Genomic DNA, 17,359 nt, shown 5'->3' on the forward strand with positions numbered 1-17,359 from the left:
GATGTTCGGGGAGAAAAGAACAATTTTAGGGCTGCAATGAGATTGCGCACACTTTTCCAGTTTTATCAGTTTTATCTGATAAGTCATTGACAAGCTGTCATTATGTACAGGATTGCGCACAGAAAAATTAAGCAATGTTGTCAGATGGAAAATATTTTCTCTTCTGTTATGTAAATCTGTAAGAAAAGAGCAGCGGAATACCCGAACCAAGGCCCGAATAAAATTATTAGGACTGAGCTAATTTAGAAAATACAGAGGAATTAACACATAAGGGTAGGGAAGCTATATACTGTATTCGAAAAAAAAAATCTCACACCAGTTCTTCCTAGAAATATTACAGAGGCTGCTTCAGTAAGTGATTGAAAGAGAAGTTGAGTTATGATGGAGAAAAGTTACTATTTATAAATGAAGAAGCTAAGATTATCGTCCTAACTTGTGCGAGTAATATTAGGTACGAACAATGATAGCATTTACTGTGCATAGTCGTAGTGTACCGTATGTAATAAAACTAGCAGGTAGCTACAAAATACTGTTTCTATTTATATATTTTAACTAGATTTAGGAAGGTGATTTAACATATATATTGACATATTCCATATTATTAATAAGTAAATCGTGTAATTTTGCAAGGATTATATTGGAATGCAGTGTAATTAGTATGAGGAAGTTCTTTACTCACATCGTTGTATTATACTAATAATATTGTAATTTAAGTTTATTGTATCGCACATATTATTGTAACAAGTATCCTATTATATGACCAGACGTTAACGACAGACCTTAATAAATTTACCAAATCAAAGCTTTACTACAATGGAGAAAATTATTCACTTTTTCAATTTTCAATTTTTCCATAAAACTTGGCTAGTAGTGGGAAGTATGTATACTATATTATTATTATTATTATTATTATTATTATTATTATTATTATTATTATTATTATTATTATTATTATTATTATTATTATTATTATTATCATCATTAACATTAAGAATGTCATCATAAATGTTTGCTTCGTTGTATTTAGGTTTCCACCTAGAATATGGGCTTCAGAATCCTCAGTAGCTCCTCGAACGAAAATAGGGCGGAAATATTTCACAAACATTACGATTAATAATTCTATTCACTTGGTCCAGATATTTATCAGATGATCTTTTCTTTGTTGAAGATACAATCAGAAACAAAATTGAAATTAAGATCAATTGCAAAAGGTTATACCAATACACAAAAAAGGAAGATTTAAAGAAACATAACATTATATTGAAGCAGTATGAAATGCTTAACCCTTATAGATTCCGGCTTTTTAAGGTAAATTACAGACTTTCAGTCAAGCGGCTACAGCATAATCCCTATTTATCATAGGATCATGGTTCATACCTCGTTTTCTTTTTACAATAGAGCAACCTTTCAAATGGTACAATTCACATATCCTTATCATGTCTCTGAGGCGGGAAATTTTGTGAGAAATCGGGATTTTTCTTTGAAAATATTTCTTTTTTAAAAAAGTTTGAGCCCCTCTGCATAGGCGCCGACTTGAGGAAAATATTGGGGGGGCCAAAACAATGAATAAATATATAATCATATTCACCCGTTTTCTATCAACTGCTGAATAAAGGACCTATCCCTCCATATCTCGGTCTGCTGCATCCGCGCCGCTGCTAAATTCATGACCTAAGTGAAATTTGTGTGAACACATTAAAACAAATTCAAGTTCAAATTCTAGAAACTTCACTGCACCACATTGATCTTCACTTCTCATATCAGTGTTACCATAGTGTTGGTTGAAGCTTCAGTGCTCTATTAACTCTTTTAGGATTTTTGGTAACTTTTATTACCATGGCGTACTATGGTCTTTGACCTCTTATTTAGGTTCTACAACAGGTACCTAAGTTATTTTTTTATTAGTCAAGTCAAGGATGGAGCAAAGAACACCCCAGATGCGTTTTGGAACCAGATGGTCAACTTGGCTGCGCCAAGTGGGTGCGGAAGGGCGTGACTTTTTACTTTTTCATAAGGCAAATTTTAAAAAATTTTCACGCCTGTAGTTTTCACGATATCAGATTGGAATTGTATGTACCTTTGGATATTTCTCAAATGTTCTGAGATCTCTACGTGAAGCCGAGTCCGGGTACGAGGGCCGCAAATGTTCCGAGGGGCTGATTTTTTTTTTTTTTAAGAAAAAATTCAGTTTTCCCAATTTTTCCGGTTTAGGAATACGATACGTACATGTGTATGGCGCCGTTGGAAAGGGGTTGTTATACTAAAGAAAATAACGTTTAAACCATGACTCTAGTCTAAATAGTAATGACGCAGTATTTTTTTATAATTAGTATATACGTATGTGTGTGTATAAAGAGAGAGCCTAAATTCAGACTTTCAACAATTTTTCTGCCCTTTGTTTTTAAGATACAAGATTGGAATTTTGCACACGTATTATGTACATAACAATGTATTTTTAGAAACAAATTCAGATCCCTACGTAAACCCAGGCCTAGGCCAGAGGGGCAAAATGTTTTGGTTGGATTTGTAAAAATACTTCCGAGTTTTTCCCTAATTATCTGGTTTAGGTGTATGATACGGACAGGTGAGTGATACCGTTGGAAAGGGCTTATTATACTGAAGAAAATGGCGTTTGAACCATGACTCTAGGCTAAATAGGAATGACGCAGTACATTTTTTAAAATATTTTATACCTAGGTATATATAGAGGAAGTTCGGGTATTATGGAATACCATTTTTGTTTCGCTTGTAACTCACTTAATAATTGGAGCTCCCTCGTGGCTAAGCGGTTAGCGTACGCGCCTTTGGCGTGGGAGACCCGGGTTCGATTCCCGGCGGGAGCTCATGTGGTTCGGATTCCACGTTAATCAGTAGGTCCACGTCTCATATAGCCTCGCTGCTGAACGGGACGCTAAACTAAAATCAACTCAACTCAACTCACTTAATAATTGCACATTGAAACAAAAAGGTAAACAAGTATACGCATTACATATTTGGCTTTATTTATGTATATCTTGATAAAGTTTCGTTACGGGGGTGGGTAAAATTTATAATTTGTAAAGAAATCACTTTGGAGGGTAATATGAAATAGTCGGGTAATATGGAATGCAAATGCTATATAGAAAAGAAAAAAGTTTTCTGTTGAACATACAATGAACACAGTGACAATATATGAAAATTCTGAATGCCAAGCCATAACTGATTGTGATTACTTGCAAAAGTCATAAATATAATACTCTGCTTCAGGATCGGCACAGTCATTGTGTGCTCACATTAAACATGATGAACGCTGGACCCAAGCTCACCCCTTGTATCATCAGAAAATTTGCTGTAATAAAAAATACACTTAGCATTGTTGTCATCATAAATGTATGTTTAATTGCCCAAATAACAATAGATATTTTTTTAATCGGAATACCATACAGAATACGGAATACCATGCTTTTCTTGCGGGTATTCCATATTGCCCTCCACGCCAGCTTGGAAACGAAAGAGCTGTTAAACGCATTCGAAGGCTTATAGGATACTGACGCTTATCAAACTACCACTCTGTATATCCAACGTCATAGTAAATAAAGAATTGTTGTTCTATTACATTTCAATAGGAAAATGCAGGTTGTAAAACACTTACCTGTAAAAGTATTCCTGAATAAGAAATCAGATTTTCACGTCTACCAACACAACGAATGTCACAATCACATGAAGACCGACTGTAGAGCATCATGGGGACGTGAGGTAGTAGTTTCTTTCCTCTCCGCTTGGAAGCAACACATCACAGGCGAGCTAATGTGGTATTCCATATTATCCGACTATTCCATAATACCCGAACTTCCTCTATTTATATAATATATGAAAAGATGGGTCACCTTCAGACTTTCAAAAATTTCTCCCGACCTCAGTTTCCAAGATACAAGAACGAAATTTTGCGCACGTATTATGTATATAACAAGACTTTTTTAAAGATTCAGATCCCTACGTGAACCCAGGCCCGGGCCAGAGGGACACAAAAATTTCGAAATTTTTCAAAAAATCTCATATATATTTTTTTTCAATTTTCTTATTTCTGGTGTTTAATACGGACAAGGGAGTGGTACCGTTGGAAAGTATGATCTATCCTGAGAAAAACGAGGTATAAACCACGATCCTACGATAAATAGTAAGGAAGCAGTAGCTGTTTGAGTGAAAGTCTAAAATTTACCTCAAAAAGTGGAAATTCTAAAAAGGTTAAACGCCGATTTGAAAACGGTGCTTTTTATCGAATAAGAAGGCTGTTCCTAATATTGAATTAAAGGTAAGACGTAATTAACGACAGAAATTCTTGCTCCTCTTCGGTAATTCTTCCTCAACTGAATTATATTGGGGGGGGCGAGGACCCCACCTTTAAATATTGGGGGGGCCAAAAGTGCCCTGCCCCCCCAAAGTCGGCGCCTATGCCCCTCTGGACCCCCACTGTGTTAATGCAGAGACCTGAAAGTCAACTGGAAAACACTATGAGATGTACTAAATGCCTGTACAAAATTTCAAGCTTTTATCTTGAACAGTCAAGGCGAGAAAGATATCAATAATCCCCACAATGCCCAGATTACTGTAAAATACCTTTATCTCAGGCAGAACATTTCCTGGGACATCTCTATTTATCCTAGAATCATAAAACTGTCTTTCAAACGGACCCTTTACATGTCTCCATCATGTATCTCAGGCGGGAAAATAGCAAAAAAAAAAAAAAAAAAAAAAAAAAAAGGATTTTTTAAACAAAAACCTTTTTATTTACCTTTTTGCCCCTCTGGATCCACCTTGTGCTAACGCAGAGATCCGAAAAAATCTAATAAATAGTACTCGGTGGACTGAATGTTTGTACAAAATTTCAATCTTCTAGGTGCGAAAGTAAGCCCACCAAAAAATAATGAAAATAGGCCTAACAAAAATATTTTTTTAAAAGTTATGATGTCACCACCTCGTATGTCTCGACGCGGAAGGCGTGAAACCATACGTAACGTGTTCTACAGTGCCTCTAGACTTGAAAAAAAAAAGTAAAAAGCTTTATTGGTTCTTTTTGAATCGAATAATGAAGACGCTACTTTAGTACCTAAAAATAGGTACTAGAACTCCAAAGGGATTCAGATTATGAGACAAGAAATGTTAACATTTGGATTGTAAATTTGGAGGTATCATGACTTCTTGTATCTACTGACCAAATTATATTTAGTTAATCCTCAATATAGGCCTAATATGAATTTTATTTCAAATTTTTGTTTCTATCCTAGTCTGAAGGAAAACCTTCATTGCGCACAGATTTTAAATCTACCATTGTGGCAACGTTGGGCAAAAATTTGTGTTCAGAAAGGCCAACAGAGATTTGTGAGCAATTCGGGATCTATAGTGTGCGCAATCCAGTTGCTCCCCAATTTTAGATATTATTAAGAAGAGGAAGAGAAACTGTTTGGAACATTGGCTAAGAAGGAACTGTATTATGAGGGACGTGTAGAGGGTATGGTGGCAGGAAGCAGAGGGAATGGGGAAGGAGACTACAATTAATGGATGATATCAAAGCAGATAAATCGTACATGAAGACGAAGAGGTTAGCGAGAGACCTTGGAGCATGGAATCTTCTCAACTGCGGCAAGTGACCTGCCAATAATGGCAGCAGAATACATATGATGATGATAAGGAGGAATAAAAAAATTTGTTCATCATTTGTATAACGTTGTATGTGATATTCTGTAACTTTTTTAAATATAAACCAGACAGGCTTAGATTTCCATAGTGGTAATTAAATCTGTGTAAATAAGCCGACAGCAAAACAGGTGAATGGTACCTGATTTCGGTTCACGTATTCAGAAATTTCGTTTTGCCCAGAAATGAACCAACCAGTGTATGATAGATCAAGCGAAATTATGTCATTTCCGTTCACTGAATTTTATGATAATGTACGGTTATTTTAAATGGCATACAGAAATTAGAACTAAAATATTTCACTAAAACTAAAATATAGTAAAATACTTCATTAGGCATTTTCTAAGTAGTCACTATAATTCTATGAAACGGTTGATTGGGTGTTCATCAAGCCATAAATTACCGTACTGGTCATGTTTATTTTGTTTCAGAAAAGACGTCTATAATGTTTTAGAATTTAGTGGCCGTTTTTACGGAAACAGTAGATGCCATGAATAGTCTCAAAGCCATCTCCATCCAAGTACTACGCAAAGACATTCGATTACACAAGGATTGACTGTCAAGTACAGTAGGTTATCAACATCACTATGAGATAGTTGAAAATAATGAAAATGTGAAAAAAAAAAACGTACAAGAGAGTGTGTGATTAGTCCCAGAGGTTGTCTTTAGCAGTGTAGAGTAGAATATTAGATAACATAGTAACATATATAAAGAAAATAAATAAAATTGATTTTTAACGGTGTAATGGGTAAAATATATTACAATAATGGAACGGGTAGTATAGTGGGATTATAGTTATAGTGTATTGCCTGTCACATGGATACCATTATCCAAATGATTTATGGCATTTCATTTAGATGTGACAGATTGTAGAATAAAAGAGATTGAATAAAAATAATAAGAAGAATGCATAATATAATTAATTAATATTTAGAATAAAAGAAATAATTACACATAGGCCAAATGCACAAATATATTACAGTATTAAAAAAATACAATAACTACAAAAGCATATAAATTGCTAATAGATAATTTTGACTTGTTATATTATACCATACATTAGTTATACTTTCTTTCTGAGTTTATATTTAATGTTCTGACGACAGCTACTCAGAGACTTCATGTAGAAGCTCTGAATGGAACGAGGTAAATCCGAAATGGTGGAAGCCAAATGAATGATCGTTGAATGATTTCGAATGAATGGTTCCTTGGTTCTAAAATTTGTTTTTTATACTCGTAAATGTCCTTGTTTGTTACAACTAGTTGGCACTATATTTTTGAGTTTTAAACCAGTTAATTTTTTTTTAAATAAATATTATTGTTATGTATACAAATATAAAGGTTATTTTTATTTTTTGTTTAGTTTTGAAAAATTTGTTTATTTGCCACCAAAACATCACCAAATATTTTATTTTTAACTTTTTTTGCAAACAATATATCAGAACACAAATGCACATATCGAGGTTAGCTATGTGTTATGTTATAGCTTGTTGTGGAAAAGTTTATTTTCCAGTTCACACAACCTTGGCTAAGGTTATTTTTACTTTTGGATGCTTTAACTATTTGCTCACCTTCCGCGTACGAAATATTCGCACTAAAAATATTATTTTAATTGTTTATTCTGTTCCATGTTAATAAAAAACTTTATGCACTAAATGAAATGAAGCATTTAACTTCCCATGTTTATGTCATTTAGGCTAAAGAAGCTGGCTGATTAGGAAAGTGTGTAGAATGATGTGGGAGAAAACGAGAGAAGATCCTCGAGAAAAAAATATGAACATTGTTTTCCGTGTTAAACGTATGCTAATATTACTTTGGTTTGACAATGCCAAAGGGTGTATTACTATTCATAACCTTTTCTCCGATCGAAAGTACTGTACGCCACTGGCAAAAACATAGGAAATACGTGTTCGGACGTTGGATTCCAAAGCAGTGTTCATGTTCCGAGGCAAAATTTGCTCGAATTTTTCGTTCATATTCCAAGATCTTCGAGATCTGAAACGTTCGGATTCCGAAGCCAATATTGTATTTTCACAGTTAAAAATTAAATCTCGATTCAGGTATACTATGATGGCCAGCTGGCCAGCTACACACTCCCCGTTACACCTAGAGCTTTTTTCTTTCTTTTTCTTTTTGGAGTGCCTTGGCTAAATGGTCAGCAGATAATTATTTGAATGTAAATCCAGTCAAATCAAAGTATATTTTAATTGCTTCCAAACGTTCGACTACGTTAATAGATGCTTCATTTGTTCCCAACATGACTTCAGATGGCGAAAATATTCCCTTCTCTTCCTCTGTGAAAAATCTTGGCGTCATATTTAACAAATATTTAACTTGGTCTGATCAAATTAACACATCATGCAAGAAGACTTTTGGAATTCTTCATTTGCTCTGCAAATTAAAAAAAAAAAAAAAATAGCAATACAGTTGAAAAAAAAAACTTGTTCTGACTCTAGTAGTACTACATCTGGGGTACTGTGACACCGCCTTATAGTGGGAGTATCGTGTAATCCTATGTGCATTTCTTGTTAAAATTGAACTAACACTTGATTTTTTTTTCGGTGATGCTGTGAAATTCTGACACGGTTGCCATTTTTTTCGTTCATCCAAATCCAATATGGCGGCTATTAAAGATGGCCGCCTTCGCGAATGCACAGCGCTGTCTTTAAAAGCCTATATCTCCCAAACTAATTGACCAATCTTCATGAAACAAACACCAAACGACGTAGAAAATAATAATTTTTTAAAAATTGACAAGAATTATTACTTATCAATGCAATTAATAACGTGAGAAATAATTTTATTTCAAATTTTGCACATTTTATGATGTTTTCTTTATATATTGTTTTTAAATAACAAGTAAACGGCAAGTAATTCAGAACAACGTTGTGTACCTTTTAAAAGAGTAATAAATTGTTTTTAAATTGTCATGTATATCATTCAGTTTGGTTAAGAAACAATGAAATTATAACAAATTAATATTTCCTTTTTTTTTTGCTTGATTTTCCCACATTAATAGAGGGGGCTAAGAGTAATAAAATAACCAAAGAGTCACTTTGCTGAAATCTTCCCAGTTGGATGTGTTGATGAAAGAGGAATTGAAGTGGTCCCAGTCTGACCGAATCCAATATGGCGGCCATCAAAATGACTGCCATAGCGAAAACATTGTTCTCGCTTACACCCGGTAAGCACCTATTATATTGTTGCGTGGATGATATTTCTGGTGAGCGAAAATTGGTACTCTAGTTATTGCTTTTACCTCTGACAACCGAATTCAGAGCGTGCAAGCACATGTAAATAAATTATCCTCAATTCCTACGTCCTGCTCATGTTTTCTTTTTTTTTTTTTTTTTTTTTTTTTTTTGTATTAATTCAATCATGTTAAATATTGTAAAACACAATTTTATTTGCTTTAACACACTTCATAATAATAATTCAATATCTTTAATAAAACTTAAGAACACTTAATGGGCGGTGAAAATAGTCAGACAACACAAACATTTGAAAAATTATTAAACTTTGTGAACACAAAAATACATATTTAAATTGTATATTATAATTATATTTTGCTAAGATAACGCTGAAATAGAAAGTATTTTGGACAGTGTTATACAGCAGCCGTTATGCGCAATATGGTAACATACATAATCAGGAATTAGCACCATTTGTTGTTTCCAAAAGGAAAAAAAAAAGTTTGTGCACGTAGGATATCTCTCTGTTGGTATATGCATCAATATGTTTATTTAAAAACATATTGCCCATTTACTTGATTCACAACGCTGTGTAATTATAAAAAATATTTTAAAACGCAAAATACATGAATGTGGAGACAAATGTAGAGTATCGAATGTTTGTGACCGTAGTGTTTATCAGACCTCTGAATTTTTTTTTTTGTTTTTTTTGTTTTTTTGTTTCCCTTCAAACTGTGAAACTGTTTCATAGTTACACTGATTCTTCTTCAGAATTACTTCCTTCATAGTCTAACACATGATCTGCTGAATTTTCACACTCATCTCCATACTGACACAATTCCGTGCAAGGTACTTGGCGTATTTTTGCAACGGCACGCATTGCATCCAGTTTTACAGACACAGTGAACATTCAAACAAAATTGCGTCCGGTGCTGGTGGCTGCAAACACAGAATAGGCTGAAACGATGTTGTTCTTCTGTCCATCTGTAATTTGTTGGGGGTGGAACTTCGGGATGGGGAAGGTGACTGTTTCTCCACAAAAGGCACACGTAATGGGCTATCCAAATCTGAAGTTTTAAACTTGCGCATGTTGGTGGAAGTCGTTCCCCTTCAGCATTTTTGCGTGTGAAGAGTTGCCATCGCAACTCTGAGAGGTCGCTACTGAAGTCAGTGCCTGTTGAGTACATACCAAAAACAAATCGCTCTAAATTGCTGCATGTTTTCTCGGTTGGTAGGTCCACAGTCTGTTCTAAACAGGCAAAGGACTCTAATATTTTTGTCGCTGTTTTGATAGATTTTAAATGCTGTTTTTTTTTTTTTTCAGTTTTCCAGCAAATTTTCCAAAAACATCTGTGCCAGTGAATGCATGGAAACCTAATAGTCCTCTACGCAAATTAGTTCCGAGATCTGAATAGAGATCCCAAAGATGAATTACGCGTCATCCCTGGGGATCACCGACAAAGGTGACTTGCGGGCCAATGTCTTCAAAGTAATGTAACAGAAGCAGTGCTACGTCTGTATCTGGTGATTATATTGTCAAGTGAGCGTCAGGGTATTTTCTTTGAGCATGGATTGAATGGAAAACAATGAATGTATCCGCTTCTTCGTGATTGTGCTTTTTCAACTCGTCTTCCAGCAAACCTGATGCTGCTTCTGCGCAATCCTCCCGCAGAATGATGAGCTGCTTTTGTAAAGACATATTTCGGAAGTAATCGATGTTCTCTTTCGCCAAGAATGCTGTTAAATGTCGTTTTGTTCTGGAATGTCAAAGAAAATAGCTCATAGATACATTACTGATGTTTGTGGAAGCATCCACATGGAACTCAAGTGGTGTACCTCCACTTCACTTAGCTAGCACTTTTTCTTTCAAGGAATTTTCGATGTACTTATCGAATATAATGCGAATTTCATCTGACGATCGTGAGAACCACTCTATTTTTTTCACAAATTCGGTTGCAAAATCACTGCAGGTTTTATCGGTCAGGGTCTTCTTCATGCTTTGTACAATTGACATTCCATCAATTATCATGATGTTTTTACTTTGAACACTCCTGCTCGAGTTTTCATCAATTTCTGGCTCGGTACTGTTGCGTGAATCTAGCATGCCTTCCAAAGTGCGAATAATAGTGGCCGTTATCTGTGCCTAATAGGAGCAAACCATCTGCAGTAAAGAGTGCTCGAAGGATCATAGATAGCTCAAACTTTCCAATCCCTTTTTTATGTTTAAGTCATTGCGTTTACGACAGATGATTACAAAACGCGCTAACAAACTTCTCTCTCTTCAATTTGATGATTTTACCGGCTACAGTTTTTGTTAGCTTCTTCGCCAGATGTTTGAAGGACCCCAAATTAAGCTTCATTTTATCAAACACTGTCTGCGCGGAACCGTGCAGTCGAGAGATTTCACGAACTGATCTGCTTGCTCTGTCTCCTTGTCATCATAGAGAAGAATATCTGTTTTTATTTTCTCGGAAACAACTGCTTTGGTTGTGATGTTTACAAGCTCTCCTGTTCCTGCAAAAGGATTACCATAGTGAATTAAAATCTTTTTCAATTCGTCTGCATTTTGCAGCACTCGAGTTTTTAAAGTTCCAACGAGACGATGATGGTTATGTGACTGCAAGTATATCTTTGAACCATATAACATTTCAAATTCTTGGAGGACTTGAGTTACAACGTGTGCCGACAAAGATAGCGATCTAGAGCTGACTCATTTTGTGTTAATCCAGTGATGCATCCTGTTACTTTCAGTGATCGAATCTGATGTTCTATCCTGTGATCTGAGCCCATCGATGTAAAAGGATGACCGGACTTGTTGAAGCAAAAGCTTCCTTCTTTTAGGTTTCCAAATACTTCAGGCTTGCTTTTCTGCAGATCTCGCATTTCTGCACAATACAGAGTGGTCATTCTGGCGTACTTAGTTGATCATTTGCAAAGAAATATTTTATGAGGCCTTCTTGACCAGAAAGATGAAGAAACCAGTTGACCTCCCTTGTGGCCCGAATGTAGCGCAGCATAGCTTCAAATTGCTTCATATATTTCCTTACAAAATTAGCCATATCACTCAATTGTCCATCTCCCTCTTCCAGAATGCTTCCAAATTTTTCCTCCTGAATAGTGCACATAACATTATGTTCTCTAATTTCCTGTGTGCATGTTGGATCAGAAGATACCGCAGTAAGAAGCTTGTCCAAGGTTGGATATATTTCTGTCTTCTTCTCTGGATATTTCTGCCATATGCAATCCAGATAATGGGAATAGCGAACGAGCACCATAGACGTGTGTGCTTCTATTCATCTGTATAAATGTTTTCCCTGAATAACTTGACGTAGGGTAGTGGGGCTGTAAATTCCAGCAGCAACCCAAATCATCAAGCCCACTACCTTCAATATAGAATCCTATAGAACGCAAGCATGCCAAGACAGTGTGTAGTTCACCCAAATGCAGTACGAACTTTCCTCTCATATCCTCGCGGGCCATGAGTTTCTGTGCTTTCTCGTACAAAGGCATATCAAGGGTTACAACACATGGCGAATTGAAACCCATAACTAAATCACAAATGCGTCGTGTATTCATCAGAGCGCTAAATAGTCCTGAATATTCTGTGGGTGAAATTCTTAAAATGGGTGTGATAACGGAAACGTTGATCTTGTTAACTGGTTCGGACAGAAAAGATTTGTACGATGTCCAAGGAATCATGAACTTCGCAACAGGTTTTGGCCCATAACGTTCATTTTCTTCTTGTGAATCACATGTCCTTGAATTTGCTATGCATGCACATAATGACATAATCTACACAATGTTCTTGTCATTACACATTTGTACAATAACCTTTGTGAGTCTATGGCTGAGGAACTGGAACTGAAAACTGACGAATGCACACACTCGGAGCAAGTTTTTCGTGACTGATCTTACCTTCAGGATTGAAGCGCAACTTCTGAACTATCATTACTTCATTGGAATACTGCTTTCGATACATTACGGTGCAAGCTCCGTGTAAAGTGTCTTTTCCTGTGACTGTATCTTCATTAAAGTCGATGTTATCAACAGCAAACCACACTGGCTTCTCTTTAACTGTGAATGGAGGCATATGAACATTATCATACTGTCTCACTTCTGTCTGCATTGCATGGGCAAATCTAACTTCAATGTCCTCTATTTTCTTATAATTAACTCCAATTCCATAGTTCTCCAATGCACTCACAAGCTGTTTGCTTCTTGTTTTATGATGAATGAGTAGCGGAAGCCCAATGGTTAATGGTGTATCAGCTTGTTGTCGGAAATTACTATCGTCATGTTTTGGATGATAGTTAATTTGACGATCAGATCTACAGCTAGCGACAACCAATTGGCATAAGTTGTTTCGGCTTTATTAACTTCTTCTGCTCGTCGTATTGTCTGAATCTCTGACTTACAGCCTTGTATCAGCCAACGTATGAACTGTTGGAGGATTGGTGGAGAGCTATACCCGTCGAAAGGTCCACCAAATTTCCAGTGTTCACTGGCAAGGATTTCGTCACGAATTATTTGTGATGCTTTGAGTACTGCAGATGCGTCAGCATGAGAAATGTTTTCGAAGCGAACGGCCTTTTCAATCGTCTTGGAAGCACAGAGACTCTCAGGAGCGTTCATTTGTGGTGGACGGACGAAGTTCACATTTGGTAACTTCTGTATTTGTGATTTCAGATGACGCTTATAGTTGCCATCAACTATCTTTCCACTTTTCTCAGAGCGAAGATTAAGATAAGTTGTATTGACATCCAGCATACTTTTATTATAGCATCTTTATCCCGATAAAATGTGCATTGCAAGATATTTAGTAACTCGATGTCAGCCAAAACCTCTGCCGAAGATGTTAACAATCCAGTTTCATGTGGTTCTGATAAAGATTTTCTTCTTTCAGCATACACCAAGCATTTTAAGTGGTATTTCATGTCATATGCAATTGCGTCCCCGGGTTCGTTCAACAAGGCGAGAAGGTGGCACTTCAATTCATCAGAACTATTTTCAACAACGTTCTTAATTTTTTGTCCCATGGGCAACGTCTGCACTAAATGAAATTCACCCTCAGCCTCTTGACAAAATATGCATTTGTTTTTGTCAAATGGAAAGGTAGAAGACCTTGTTGAACTTGGAGCATCGACTGTTGTCTCCAAACTTGCACTATTCACTGTTAATTTCGATGTACGTCCTCTTTTCGCAACAGTAGGTACTATGGATCCATGTTTTAAAGCCTCCTCATATCTCCGCTTCGATTTATCATAGTGTCCTGTGTGAACTAAACTAGAGTAACAGACTTTGTGGAAGAATGCTGCATTTTCCTGCAGATGCTCAGGAGATAACGGTTTAAGAAGAGATGCGACCGCTGAATACTGAAGATCATCAAATTTGCTTCCGTCCACTGCAATTGTTATTGGCTTTTCTAGTGATTCAAGAGATGGATTTCGAGTTACGTCTCCTCTTTTCTGATCCTGGCACACGATACAGAGATTATAATCAAGTTCTTTCACATTTGGTGACTCCATCTTGTATATTAATTACACAATTTCATTTCTGAAAGTGCAAGAAAGAATTGGGGAAACACTTTAGAAACGAAGAGTAAGCCACAAGAGGACTAAAGGTAACGTAAAGCAAGTGATAAGATACAATACTTACGTTGCAATTGAAATTTGGCAAGTAACCGCACAGTTTCTCCTGCTGTGAGTAGTTCCGCTTTCCGCCGCACTTATATACTTTGCCCGAGTACTAGAAAGTTCCGGAAACTTCCATTGAATTCTAATGGAACGTTCTAAAACCCCATTGAATTCTAATGGAAAGTTCTAGAGTGTTCGAGAAAGTTCTAGAACATTCTATAATTTTCAAGAAAGTTCTAAAATGTTCTTGAATTTTCAGGTAAGTTCTAGAATGTTCGGGCAAGTTCTAGAAAGTTCTATAATGTTAGAAATAGTACCGAAAGTTCTAGAACGTTTTAACAAAATGCCATGGAAGCCTCTAGAGCCTCCTAGAACGTTCCATTAGAATTTTATGGCTATTTCTGGACTTTCCAGAAGTTTTGCATGATGATATACTTAAGGTGCGCTAATAGGAGTGTCTGTCAGTGTATAGCATGCGACTACTTGTCTTGGAGAGTAGATAACGGATTCATGGTTGGCAGTGCCGGTCTGGCTAGGTCGGCTGCTCGGCAATCACCGAGGGCCCGAGAGCCTTTGAGAGGGCCCGGGCCCATAGGAAAATAAATATTTAAAACTTAAAAAATAGCTTAATTATCAGATGTTTAGAATACAAAAACAGAATTAACTACTGATTATTTTAAAACACAACAACATAGTTTAATGTAATGCTTGAAAACCAGTTAAAAAACAACCAATACCAGATTTACACATAACAAGCTATAGCTTAAGGCGCCACTCTTGTAGGGGCCCCCAAAATATTAAAAAAAAGTAAGTTGGATGTAATGACATTTTTTGCTATCTAACTTTAATTTTCAGTTCACAGTTCATACGGTATCTTCTCTAATAACATTACCTAGATACAGTACCGAAAATTATTTATCTGTTATACTATTTCCCTTCGGACATTATAGTGGCCGCACTTTCCTTTGTGACAGTTTTCATAGATTTATTGTTCCTTTCTTTTCGTATTTTCCTGTGTGTGTTCTCTGCATGTATAACTTCCTTAAAACAGTCATTTAATCACTAGAAAAAAGATTGAAGCGGTAGCTTAGTCTATTATTGGATGTTTACAGTGGGGTGAGGTCAGCGTTAACTTGTTCAATCTTCTAAATTCGTTATATTTTTGTTAGATATGTCAACAGGCAATTTCGATTGCAAAACAAAATTTACAGTGCGTTCCCTTCTAGGACAGTGGTGCAAATTCGAAAATTTGTTTCTAGCTGTAGTCATGCTAGACATGTTTTCAGTTACTTCTCCTGTGTCCATCTTTCTCCAAAGCAAGTCTTTAGACTATGCAAAGGCCTGGCAGTCGGTAGACCCATTATTAGACGAAATTAGAAGAAAAAGAAGTGACAAAAATTTTAAAAGATTGTATGACAAATGTAAATCCCTGGTTAAAGACATCAAAGCTTATTTTAGGAATGGGGAAATTGATATAGAAGGTGATTTTCCAGAAAAAAAAAACTCCAAGGTGAAGAAAATGCCTTGTGAATAAGTTTCTGACGAGGCTAGATATTTGTCACATGACCAGAAATACAAAGCACTATACTTTAACATTCTCGATTATGCGAGTAAAAGTATAGAAGAACGGTTTGTACCCAACAAGACTCTACTGCTTGATTGTTCCTGGTTAGACCCAAAAACGTACAAGGATATAGTTGCAATGGAGGTAGAAGATTTTCCAGATGATTGCTAGAAAACTGTTTCTCAATTAGCAAACTTGAATAGAAGTGAGTTGTTGTTAGAACTGAAACAGTTTGCAAGCCAGTATCGTAATTTGAGTGCAGATTTTAGTGACAAGTCTGAAGAACCAGAAGAGAAAGAAGTGTGTAAATTTGTGAGAATTACAAGTAATGATGGTGATGGTGATTCAGATGAAAGTGTGACATCTAAAGAAGAATCTGAAGATAAAAAGAAAAAGTCTGAAACTCAGTGTGGTACTAAAAGGAAATGTTTCAGATGTCTCTCATGTGCATTTCCCATTCTCTATGAACTATCGTCACAGTCTGGATTATTTAGTAATTTATATACTGTGTTTAAATATATAATGACCATTCCATCCACTCAGGTGACTTGTGAACGAGTTTTTTCGAAATTGAAAATTGAAAAAAAAACAGACTCAGATTTTCTTTAAGCGAGAACTTACTATCTTCTTTAATGTTGATGAATGTTGAGAGAGACTTGTTTATAAATTTGGACAAAAATAAAGTCATTGATGAAATTGCGGTGACAAACGAAGTTTTGAAAAGAAAATTAATGTATTGATATGTTCCTGATACTTCGTAATTCCTGTGTGTGTCTAAGTCAATTTTAATTTTACAATTATGTGCTTTATGATATTATAATCATTTATTAGTAGTAATCAATAATTTGTCTGTTTGTATTAATATAAATCTAGAATAAGCTTCACTTTGTTTGTGCATGCCAATATTTTCGTCTTTTTACAGTTATGTGGTCATATAAATGTTATAATACACGTTCAATATTTGTCATTAAATCTCATAGAATAAAAAAGTTGTTTATAACTACACCGGTTTCGCATAATTTTGCCATATCAACATATTTCCCTTTATTTCACTCATGGCCTCATTACAACATATAGTACAATGATGAACAAACGCCGAAACCTATATCATGATTTATATCTACGTTATATTGCTTAAGTATGTTTTACCTTGTCATTTATCGTAACATACTTCAGAAACTTTTTCTTTCATAAACAAACCTTTAATCATTGTTGTAAGTACCGAAGATACGCTGTGAAAAGTTTCTCGATGAGGGGCCTCACAACCAACTTTAGCCGAGGGCCCGTGATTGCGCCAG

General features: G+C 35.7%; 1 protein-coding gene across 1 annotated transcript in view; it reads left to right on the plus strand.

The window, feature by feature from the left end:
- LOC145666732 (uncharacterized) overlaps positions 1-17,359 on the plus strand; it is a 90,268-nt gene that overhangs the window by 65,392 nt on the left and 7,517 nt on the right. The gene's annotated exons all lie outside the window — the stretch shown is intronic.

This window comes from Thermobia domestica, chromosome 12, assembly GCF_964235325.1.
Source record: "Thermobia domestica chromosome 12, izTheDome1.hap1.1, whole genome shotgun sequence".
NCBI classification, from domain to species: domain Eukaryota; kingdom Metazoa; phylum Arthropoda; class Insecta; order Zygentoma; family Lepismatidae; genus Thermobia; species Thermobia domestica.